The sequence below is a fragment of the Saccopteryx leptura genome, chromosome 1, assembly GCF_036850995.1.
Source record: "Saccopteryx leptura isolate mSacLep1 chromosome 1, mSacLep1_pri_phased_curated, whole genome shotgun sequence".
NCBI lineage: Eukaryota > Metazoa > Chordata > Mammalia > Chiroptera > Emballonuridae > Saccopteryx > Saccopteryx leptura.
Genome location: NC_089503.1, coordinates 382,810,632 through 382,821,010, shown reverse-complemented (window position 1 = coordinate 382,821,010; position 10,379 = coordinate 382,810,632). Strand labels below are relative to the sequence as shown.

Genomic DNA, 10,379 nt, shown 5'->3' with positions numbered 1-10,379 from the left:
GGTAGAGCGTCGGCCTGGCGTGCGGGGGACCCGGGTTCGATTCCCGGCCAGGGCACATAGGAGAAGCGCCCATTTGCTTCTCCACCCACCCCCCTCCTTCCTCTCTGTCTCTTCCCCTCCCGCAGCCAAGGCTCCATCGTAGCAAAGATGGCCTGGGCCTTGGGGATGGCTCCTTGGCCTCTGCCCCAGGCGCTAGAGTGGCTCTGGTCACGGCAGAGCGACCCCCCGAAGGGGCAGAGCATCGCCCCTTGGTGGGCAGAGCGTCGCCCCTGGTGGGCGTACCGGGTGGATCCCAGTCGGGCGCATGCGGGAGTCTGTCTGACTGTCTCTCCCCGTTTCCAGCTTCAAAAAATACAAAAAAAAAAAAAAAAAAGAATCAACCAAAAAAAGGAAAAAAGAAAGAGAGAGAGAGAGAGGAAGGAAGGAAAGAAAGAAAGAAAGAAAGAAAGAAAGAAAGAAAGAAAGAAAGAAAGAAAGAAAGAAAGAAAGAAAGAAAGAAAGAAAGAAAAGAAAGAAGCTTTGTCCCAGTGTGCCAGAGGTCACGGGTTCAACCCCTGATCAGGGCACATATAAGAAGTGATCAGTGAGCACATGACAAGATGGAACAACTAAGTGAAACAGCAACTTGATGCTTCTCTCTCCCTCTCTCTCAAATCAATGGAAAAATTAAAAAAACAAAGACTCAACTAATGATGGCATGAATGGGTGGAGAAACAAATGGATATCTCTTTCTCTCTCTTTCTGTCTTTATCTCCCTTCCTCTCTCTCTCTAAAAATTAATAAATTAAAAAGAAAAAAGACTTAAAAAATAAAAAGGAGCCAGAATGGGGAGGCAACATATAAGCAGAGAGAGATGGGAAATTGCAAGTCTCATGCTGGGGACGCAGCAAGTTCTGTCCTGCCCTTGTCCTCTCCTCCACTCACAGGGAAAGAGAAACACAAACAGGAGCAGAAGACCTCGGGGAGCCGGGTCTCAGCTTCCTTATCTGTGACTGCGGGACAGAGACAGCACCTGCCTCACAGAGTACTGGTGGAGGAGAGACTGTTATTACAGGGCATTTGGCACTCTTCTTGGCACATAGAAAGAGCTCAGTGATGTTAGCCATTGTTTGCTATATTAGACTAACTCCATGCTTTTATAGGGGAGTCATTCGGTTTAACTAAGATGACATTTCACAGGTACCTGAGTAAGTAATTGGGATCAAACCGGTTACCCAAATTTAGACCCTAGCTATCTGGAAGATATACTTACTGGAGGTGGTCCTTTGGGGCTTTCCTGTGTTACTGGTGAGTCTAACAGCTGAGCAGTTGAGCGCTGCTGAGTGAGGTCTCCTGGGGCTGAGACTAATGCAAAGATGGGGGGAGGGGCGTGCATCACCTCTGTCTCCAGACCCAAAACAGCTTCATGGTGAGTAGCTTTGTTTTGAGTTCTGCAGAGGGCACCAATAAGACCAAACGAAGGGAAGTTATAGAGAAACAGATTTTAATTTATCATTTGAAAGCTCCCCAACAAGAAGTCGAGCTGTATGGAACAGGCTGCCGCAGGAGGGAGCAGACGCCTTTTTAGCAGCGGTAATTAGGCTCTGGATAATTAAAACGGATGTTCTAGGATCCTCAGCTGAAAGATTCTTGATTCTGAAACATGAAAGGCTGTTAAGCTTCTGTTACAACCAGGAACTTGGAGTTCAAAGGCTTGGCTTCAAATCACAGAATCGCCTTTAACTGTGGGATAGCCACTTAACCTATCTTTGCCTCAGTTTCCTTATCTGAAATAGGTTTAACAACCCCTATTTCTCTTGATATCAGCGGATCAGATCTTTTAAAATATGTAAATGCTTTTGCACAGTTAATATCTTTAACACCCGGTAAAGGGTAGCTATTTTTATGGGGTTCACGCTCTCATGTGTTTGAGCCTATAAATTCATATCAATGTCTGGAATCTTTTCTGCTGTACAGCTTCACTGTATAGTAGCAGTCCTTTCTCAGTGTTAGTACGTACCAGCTCAGTCCTCTTGCATAATCTAGGCACTAGTCACTCATCCATCCCCAGAGATTAGGGAGAGAAGATTTCACCCCTAAGCCCAGGGAGTATGTGCTTTCTGAGTAGGTTCCAGAGTAAATGCCCTTTGCCTTTAAGTGACATAAATAGTCCAGTCACAGCTTCCAAGCTCTGTTAAGAAGAGGAACAGACCTGTTTCCTCTAGTGTCCCCTGAGTGCTGATAACTGGATGCCAAGGAGTTGGCCAGATCATGTGGGGTAGGCAGCTGTCTACATGTTGTAATTTGAGGGGTTTGAGGAAATCCCCCTGCTTAAAATATCTTCCTCCAATAGTCAGAGCACATGCCTGAAATGTATTACTTATTCTGCACCATAAGATGCTGTTGAAATGCAGTTGCTATCCAGGAGTGGACTCATATTCGGCCATTAACATTCATTAGCACTTCAGTTGACTGAGTCGAGTCCCAAACAAACATAAGCAGGCACAAACAAGTTTTAAGGAGGGGTTGCTGATCCAAAGGGTGAGAAGTGTGGGGCACTGGGCCACTCAGGTGAGGGGCTGTGTGGATGGTCAGAATAGTGTGGGGACAGCAGGCAGGGCCCAGTCACAGATGGGGGAGGTACAAGTGGGCTGGAGAAGCTCTGAACATTCTTCCAGGATTTCTGCATCTTTCTTTTCTTCCTCTTTTTCTTCTTCTTCTTCTTCTTTTTTTATGAGAAAAAGAAAGAAACATCCATTTGTTATTCCACTTATTTATACATTCATTGGTTGATTTTATTTTTTCATTGACTCTTTTTTTTTTTTTTTTTTTTTGTATTTTTTGTATTTTTTGTATTTTTCTGAAGCTGGAAACGGGGAGAGACAGTCAGACAGACTCCCGCATGCGCCCGACCGGGATCCACCCAGCACGCCCACCAGGGGGCGATGCTCTGCAGCGACCAGAGCCACTCTAGCGCCTGGGGCAGAGGCCAAGGAGCCATCCCCAGCGCCCAAGCCATCTTTGCTCCAATGGAGCCTCGGCTGCGGGAGGGGAAGAGAGAGACAGAGAGGAAGGAGGAGGGGGTGGAGAAGCAAATGGGCGCTTCTCCTGTGTGCCCTGGCCGGGAATCGAACCCGGGTCCCCCACACGCCAGGCCGATGCTCTACCGCTGAGCCAACCGGCCAGGGCCTCATTGATTGACTCTTGTATGTACCCTGACTGGGTATCGAACCTGCAACCTTGGGAGCATAGTCCAACCAACTGACCTATCCAGCCAAGGCACGATTTCTCTATTTTGAATACTACTATAATTGAAGATATTTTTTTAAAAGACAGTTATTATTTTTTAATTCACTTTTAGAGAGAGAGAGAGAGAGAGAGAGAGAGAGACATCTTGACTTGACCTGGATGGAACTGGCAACCTTTGAACTCAGGACAATGCTAACAAACCAAACTATCTAAAATAACATTTATCCACCCCCTCCCCATGGCCCGTGTGTGGTTCTTTTCTATTCTTTTTTTTTCCCTGGACTTATTTTTTACCCTGGGGTTATTTTCTTAGGTTATTTCCCCAAAGCGAAATTTCCAAGTTAAAATTAAAATTTTGATTGCATGATGCCAAAACGCTATAGAGCCACCAATATACTTGGGTTAAAATCCAGTGTGGTGTTTGTATAATTTGTATAATCGTCCTTGCAGGAAGGAGGTCATTCATTCTTTCATTCAACCAAAAGTTGTTGGGCTTACAGTACAGTACGTGCCAGGTGCCATCTATGCTCTGAGGACACAAGACAAGATCAACAGTCCCTACCTTCACACAGTCTAACTACTCATCATTTTGAGATAATTCAACTATTTTTGGGTATTGCATCTCGTAAAGAGTCAGTCTACATTTCTGACATTCATATTCTTTTTCCCTTTGACTCTTTAATTCTTTTCTCCTAAAAAATACTTATCCTATCATTTCATAAACTCTTTTAAAAATTCATTATAGGCCTGACCTGTGGTGGCACAGTGGATAAAGCGTCGACCTGGAAATGCTGAGGTTGCCGGTTTGAAACCCTGGGCTTGCCTGGTCAAGGCACATATGGGAATTGATGCTTCCTGCTCCTCTTCTCTCTCTCCTCTCTCTCTCTCCCCCCCCCCTCCTTCCTAAAATGAATAAATAAAAATAATAATAAGAAGAATGGTTTTTAAAAAAACTCATTATAACCTGACCTGTGGAGGTACAGTGGATAAAGTGTCGACTTGGAATGCTGAGGTCACTGGTTTGAAACCCTGGGCTTGCTTGGTCAAGGCACATATGGGAGTTGATGCTTCCTGCTCCTCCCCCCTTTTCTCTCTCTCTCCTCTATCTAAAATAAATAAATGATTTTTAAAAATTCATTATAGTACTATGTTTGTTGAACTGATACAGGCATTTTAGTAAAATTTTGTTGTAATTTTATCTTGCAGAGAAGGCCAATCTGAATAATTTGGTTAATCATTTTCAAGTTACCAAATACAGTAGTGTCTATGATATACTTGCCAATTATTGAGTTATGTCTAGGAGGAAGCTATTATTAGCCCAAATTACAAACAAGAAAACCGAGTCTTTAGAGGTTAAGATTACATAACTTCTAAGTGGCTGAGTCAGGATTCAAGCCCACCTCTGTCTGACTCCAAATTCTGTGCTTACATTGAACATGAAAGAGTCATTCCTTATATAAACACTTTAATGGTTAACATCTATAGGTGGTTATAGAGTCACCTAAAAATAGGATTGTCTTGTCATGGGCTTGGATGGAAGCTCCTGAATTTTAGAGCCTGTTTTTTGTTGTTTTTTTAAATTTTTATTTATTGATTTGAGAGAGAGGGGAAGGGAGAGGCAGACAGACAGAAACAATGATTTGTTTCTGTATGTGCCCTGACTGGGGATTGAACCGGGAACCTTTGCATATTGGGCAATGCTCTAATCCAGGGGTCCCCAAACTTTTTACACAGGGGGCCAGTTCACTGTCCCTCAGACCGTTGGAAGGCCAGACTATAAAAAAAACTATGAACAAATCCCTATGCACAGTGCACATATCTTATTTTAAAGTAAAAAACCAAGACAGGAACAAATACGATATTTAAAATAAAGAACAAGTAAATTTAAATCAACAAACTGACCAATATTTCAATGGGAACTATGGGCCTGCTTTTGGCTAATGAGATGGTCAATATCCGGTTCCATATTTGTCACTGCTAGCCATAACAAGTGATATGACGTGCTTCCGGAGCCGTGAAGCGTGCATCCCGCATCACTGGAAGTAGTACTGTACATGAGCGATGCCGCTGACCACCAATGAAAGAGGTACCCCTTCTGGAAGGGCTGTAGTGTGGGGACCCCTGCTCTAGTCAATCAAGCTACTCAGCCAGGGCCAGAGCCTTATTTTTTTTTTTTTAATTTTTACACATCCCAGTGGTTTGCTCAGTGGATAGAGCATTGGCTCAGTGTAAGAACATCCTGGGTTTGATCCCCAGTCAGGGCACACCCATGAGAGGCAATCATCTGTTTCTCTTCTTCTCCCTCTCCCCCATCTTGCTCTCTTACCCTCTCGTTCGAGCGTTGGCCCCAGGTGCTGAGGATAGCTCGGTTGATTAAAGCATCGGCCCCAGATGGGGGTTGCCAGGTGGATCCCCATCAGGGTGCATGCGGGAGTCACACAATCTCCCCTCCTCTCATTCAAAAACATTTTTTTTTTTTTTTTTACAAAGAGAATTTGTCTGCTAGGTCTGTCATAACAAAGTACTAGTCACAGTCTGATGACTTAATGGACATTTCTTTTTCTTAACAATTCTGGGACTAGAAGTTTGAGATCACTGTGTCAACAGAGTTGGTTTCTTCTAAAGCCTCTCTTGTTAGCTAGTAGATGACCACCTTTTCTTAGACATCTGAAAGAGAGAGAGAGAGAGAGAAAGAGAGAGAGAGACAGGAACATCCATCTGTTCCTGTATGTGCCCTGACTGGGGATCGCACCAGCAACCTCTGAGCTTTGGTTAAGGCTCTTAACCAACCGAGCCATCCAGCCAGGTCTATGTCCTTCTCTTGTAAGGACACCAGAGATATTGGATTAGGGCCCACCCATATGACCTTATTTTACCTCAATTACATCTTTAAAGGTCCTATTTCCAAGTACACATTCTGAGGTATGGGGTGGGTTTGGACCTAAACTGATGAACACCCACTATTCATGGCGTAGTACTAAGCTAAGAAGACAAAAGCTGTGGCGAACAGGTCCCTACCTCAAGAGCTCACAATCTCGCCTGACCAGGCAGTGGCGCAGTGGATAGAGTGTCGGACTGGGATGCGGAGGACCCAGGTTTGAGACCCCGAGGTTGCCAGCTTGAGCGCCTGGTCTCATCTGGTTTGAGCAAAGCTCACCAGCTTGGGCCCAAGGTCACTGGCTTGAGCAAGGGGTTACTCGGTCTGCTGAAGGCCCGCAGTCAAGGCACGTATGAGAAAGCTATCAATGAACAACTAAGGTATTGCAATGCGCAATGAAAAACTAATGATTGATGCTTCTCATCTCTCTGTTTCTGTCTGTCCCTCTGTCTGTCCTCTCTCTGACTCTCTCCCTGTCACTGTAAAAAAAAAGCTCACAATCTCTCTTGAGGGCCATTTAGAGAGACCAGAGGTTCTCAAGCTCAGAAGCACATCAGTGTCACCTGGAGGGCTCCTTTATTTAAACACGAATCCCTGGGCCCCACCCCCAGGGTTTCTGATTCAGTGGATCTGGAGTGGGCCCAAGAATTTGCATTTCTAACAAGTTTCCAGGTGCTGCTAGTCTGGAGACCACATGCTTTCAGAACTTGCAGGCTGCACATATCAAGATCCCATTAGACGTGTATGATTGAGGTGACACAGGTGCTCGGAGAACCCAGAGGAGGGGCTGTTTTCTGTTTTTACGCTAAAGCAGCTGAAAGGCAACCAGGAAAGTCCCCTGGCACCTGAAAATTCCCCAGAAAAAGTCTTAGCATTTAGATCTTGAGTTTGTAAACATATTACGGTAAGAAGCAATGCATTGCCTCTACCATTAATTTGCTACTTGGCAACTACTTACCTTTATTACTAATTATATCCATATAAGAAAAAAGATAGCAATAAATTCTGGGTTTGAGCCTTGATCTGAAAGAGCTATGGAAACTTTATCAAATCACTTCCTGTCCCTGAGATTTGGTTTTAGTCATCTACAAAACTAAAGAGAACAGATGAGAACATCTTTAGATTTCCTTCCAGCTCACTCTGTATGATTCCATATGCCTTTATCTTACCAGGGTAAAAATATCCTTAAGCAGAGACTAGGAGTATTCCTGTGGTACTTACCACACAGTACCTTAAACATCGTAGCTGTTCAGCAAATGTTTATTGATTAATTGACTGACTTAGTCAATACCAGGGCAAGACACAGGAGATTCCTGGCTCGATGCTATGAATATTATAGCTTCACCTCTCCCTAAGGCTAGCCCTTACCCATGTGCTCAGCTGCCAGACTTTTATTTCTAACAGTCATTTCTCTTTGCCACCCCTCACTGGCACAGTTAGCTTGTAACATTGTTGCAATCCCCATTCATTTCTCTTGGGCACAATACTGAAGGAAATTATCCATGAACTCTATTGTCTTTCCATTCATTACCTTGCTTCCTGATTTTATTTAATCTGGCTGGTGGCCCTCTGTGCTCTAAGTGTGACCTCTTAACTCACAAAGAGCTATTCCGTAGGTTGTCGATCTCTTAATCAGTGTATGTTTCATGAAATAGGGCTTGTGTCTCTCTCACCTGTGGACCTTGGGCAAGTTACATACTGTCTTGTGTAAGAATAATAATTAAGAGGATTAGCTCTGGCCAGGTAGCTCAGTTGGTTAGAGCGTCATTCCAACATGCCGAAGTTGCAGGTTCAATCCCCGGTCAGGGCACATACAAGAATCAACCCATGATGGCATGAACAAACAAACAAATTGTTTCTGTCAACATACTGTTTCTGTCTCTCTCTTTTCCTCTCTTTCTAAAAACCAATCGATAAAAAAATAATTTGATAAGAGTCTATATGATTTTTAAAAATAATTAAAAAGATTAAAGGAAAAACAAAAATATGTGCCATATGAATAGCTATCATATATAAAATGTATTGCCATATATATATATATATATATATTTTTTTTTTTACAGAGACAGAGAGAAAGTCAGAGAGAGGGATAGACAGGGACAGACAGACAGGAACGGAGAGATGAGAAGCATCAGTCATTAGTTTTTCGTTGTGCATTGCCACACCTTAATTGTTCATTGATTGCCTTCTCATACGTGCCTTGACTGCGGGCCTTCAGCAGACCGAGTAACCCCTTGCTCGAGCCAGTGACTTTGGGCTCAAGCTGGTGAGCTTTTACTCAAACCAGATGAGCCCGCGCTCAAGCTGGCGACCTTGGGGTCTCCAACCTGGGTCTTCCGCATCCCAGTTTGACGCTCTATCTACTGCGCCACCGCACGGTCAGGCTGTATTGCCATATTATACGGCACATAATGTGACTAGGGCTTAGCACATAGTAAATGCTCACTTAATATTATATATTATTTCTATAAATTACACTGTACCTAATTCTCAAAGCCTTTGGTTTAGGAACCTGGCAGTCTTAATTTATAAAAGTGCTTTTCAGAGAAAGGCAGAATTTAGCTCTAACGTCTGTTTCTCTATTTTCCTTTTCCCCTTCTTTTAGAAGTCTGTATTTTTAAAAGAGCAAACTGCCACCTATCTGTTTTTTCATTACAGTATAATATGTATAATAAGTGATAAGGGCAAAAATTAAGGCAGGGGGCATTTACAGGATCTTAGATGTCTTCTTTCTTAGGTATAATTCAATTCATGTGTTTTGTTTTGTTTTGTTTGAGAAAGAAAAAGAGAAAGAGAGAAAGGAGGAGAGAGAGAGGGAGAGAAGCATCAACTCATTGCTCCAGTTAGTTGTGCACTGATTACTTCTCCTACGTGCTTGACCAGGAATCATACCAGCCACCTTGGGCTCAAGCAGAGCCAGCAATCCCTTGTGCAAGCTGACGACCTTGGGCTCAAGTCAGTGACCTCAGGATCATGTGGACGATCCTGCACTCAAGCCAGCAACCCCCACTCAAGCCGAGATTCACCCCGCACTCTTATGACCTCGGGTTCCGAACCGGCAGCTTCAGCATTCCTGGTCAAAGTTCTACCCCCACTGCACCACCACTGGTCAGGCTCAATTCATTTTTTTAAAAAAATCATCTGTTTCATAGTGCCCCGTGCCAGAGCAGACTGTGGCCTTGCACCCTTGCCTGGCCTCTGCCTGTAGGCTGCAGGCACTGAAGCGGGTTGCACAGTGGGGGGGGAAATGATCTGTTTAGTACTTCCCACAGGGAGCTCTGTAGTCTTAAAGTTTTTACCATCTAGTCTCTGTACTTGAAGGGCTTATGGTCTCATTGGGGAAACATAGGTCCCTTCCTGGCAAACAGTTAATACTTGCTGCTCTTGATGATCATGAGCACTTTAGGTAACAAAAGAAAATGATGGTGTCAGATTACCACTACCAATAATTGCTGTGAGTTTCAAAACTATTGTCTGGAGTGATCAGGGAAAGCTGCAAGGAGTCCAAATGGCCTTGAGTCAGTGTGGAAGGATAGGCTGAACTTGGGGATGTGAATGTCATTCGGGCGAAAGTACGTAATCTGTGTTGTCTTTATAGCCCTGCACAGAAGGACTGGCTATTAGCCAACACGGCTTTCATTCATAAGAGTGACTTCAGAGCTGACTCTGCTGACTGCCAATGATACATTTGATTCTCATATAGTGAGTGGGTGTCTCTTTAATGAGGTAGCTAGCACCAGCAAGCTTAACCGACCCAGGGAAAAGTCACACTTTCCGTAAAGAGGGTGACACAGCTCTCTTGTTGTCCAGAGTGAACAAGACTGTACTTAGAATTCAAAGAGGCCGTGGCCAGTGGCCCCACGGATAGAGAGGCATCCTGGAGTGGAGCACCGAGGTCACCAGGTCAGTCCCTGGATCGCTGGCTCGATCCCAAGGACACCAGTCTGAGCCCCAGTCAGGGCATGTAGGAGAAGCAATCAGCGGGTACACAGCTAAGTGGAGCAATGAATTGATGCTTTTCTGTCTCTCTTCCTTTCCCACTCTTCCCTGCTTTCTCTCTCAAAAGATGGAAGGAAGGAAGGAAGGAAGGAAGGAAGGAAGGAAGGAAGGAAGGAAGGAAGGAAGGAAGGAAGGAAGGAAGAAGGAAGGAAGGAAAAAGAAAAAAAGAAAGAAGGAAAGAAAGAAGAAAGATGATCTCACCAGATAGCTCAGTTGGTTAGAGCAGTGGTCCCCAACATTTTTTGGGCCATGGACTGGTTTAATGTCAGAAAAT

The 10,379-nt window shown here is 44.2% G+C and overlaps 1 non-coding gene across 1 annotated transcript; it reads left to right on the top strand.

Moving 5' to 3' along the window:
• Window positions 1-9,208: 9,208 nt before the first annotated feature.
• LOC136389851 (small nucleolar RNA SNORA42/SNORA80 family) lies at window positions 9,209-9,344 on the top strand. Its single transcript, XR_010748412.1, has one exon. It is a non-coding gene; the product is annotated as a small nucleolar RNA SNORA42/SNORA80 family (small nucleolar RNA).
• Window positions 9,345-10,379: the final 1,035 nt, after the last annotated feature.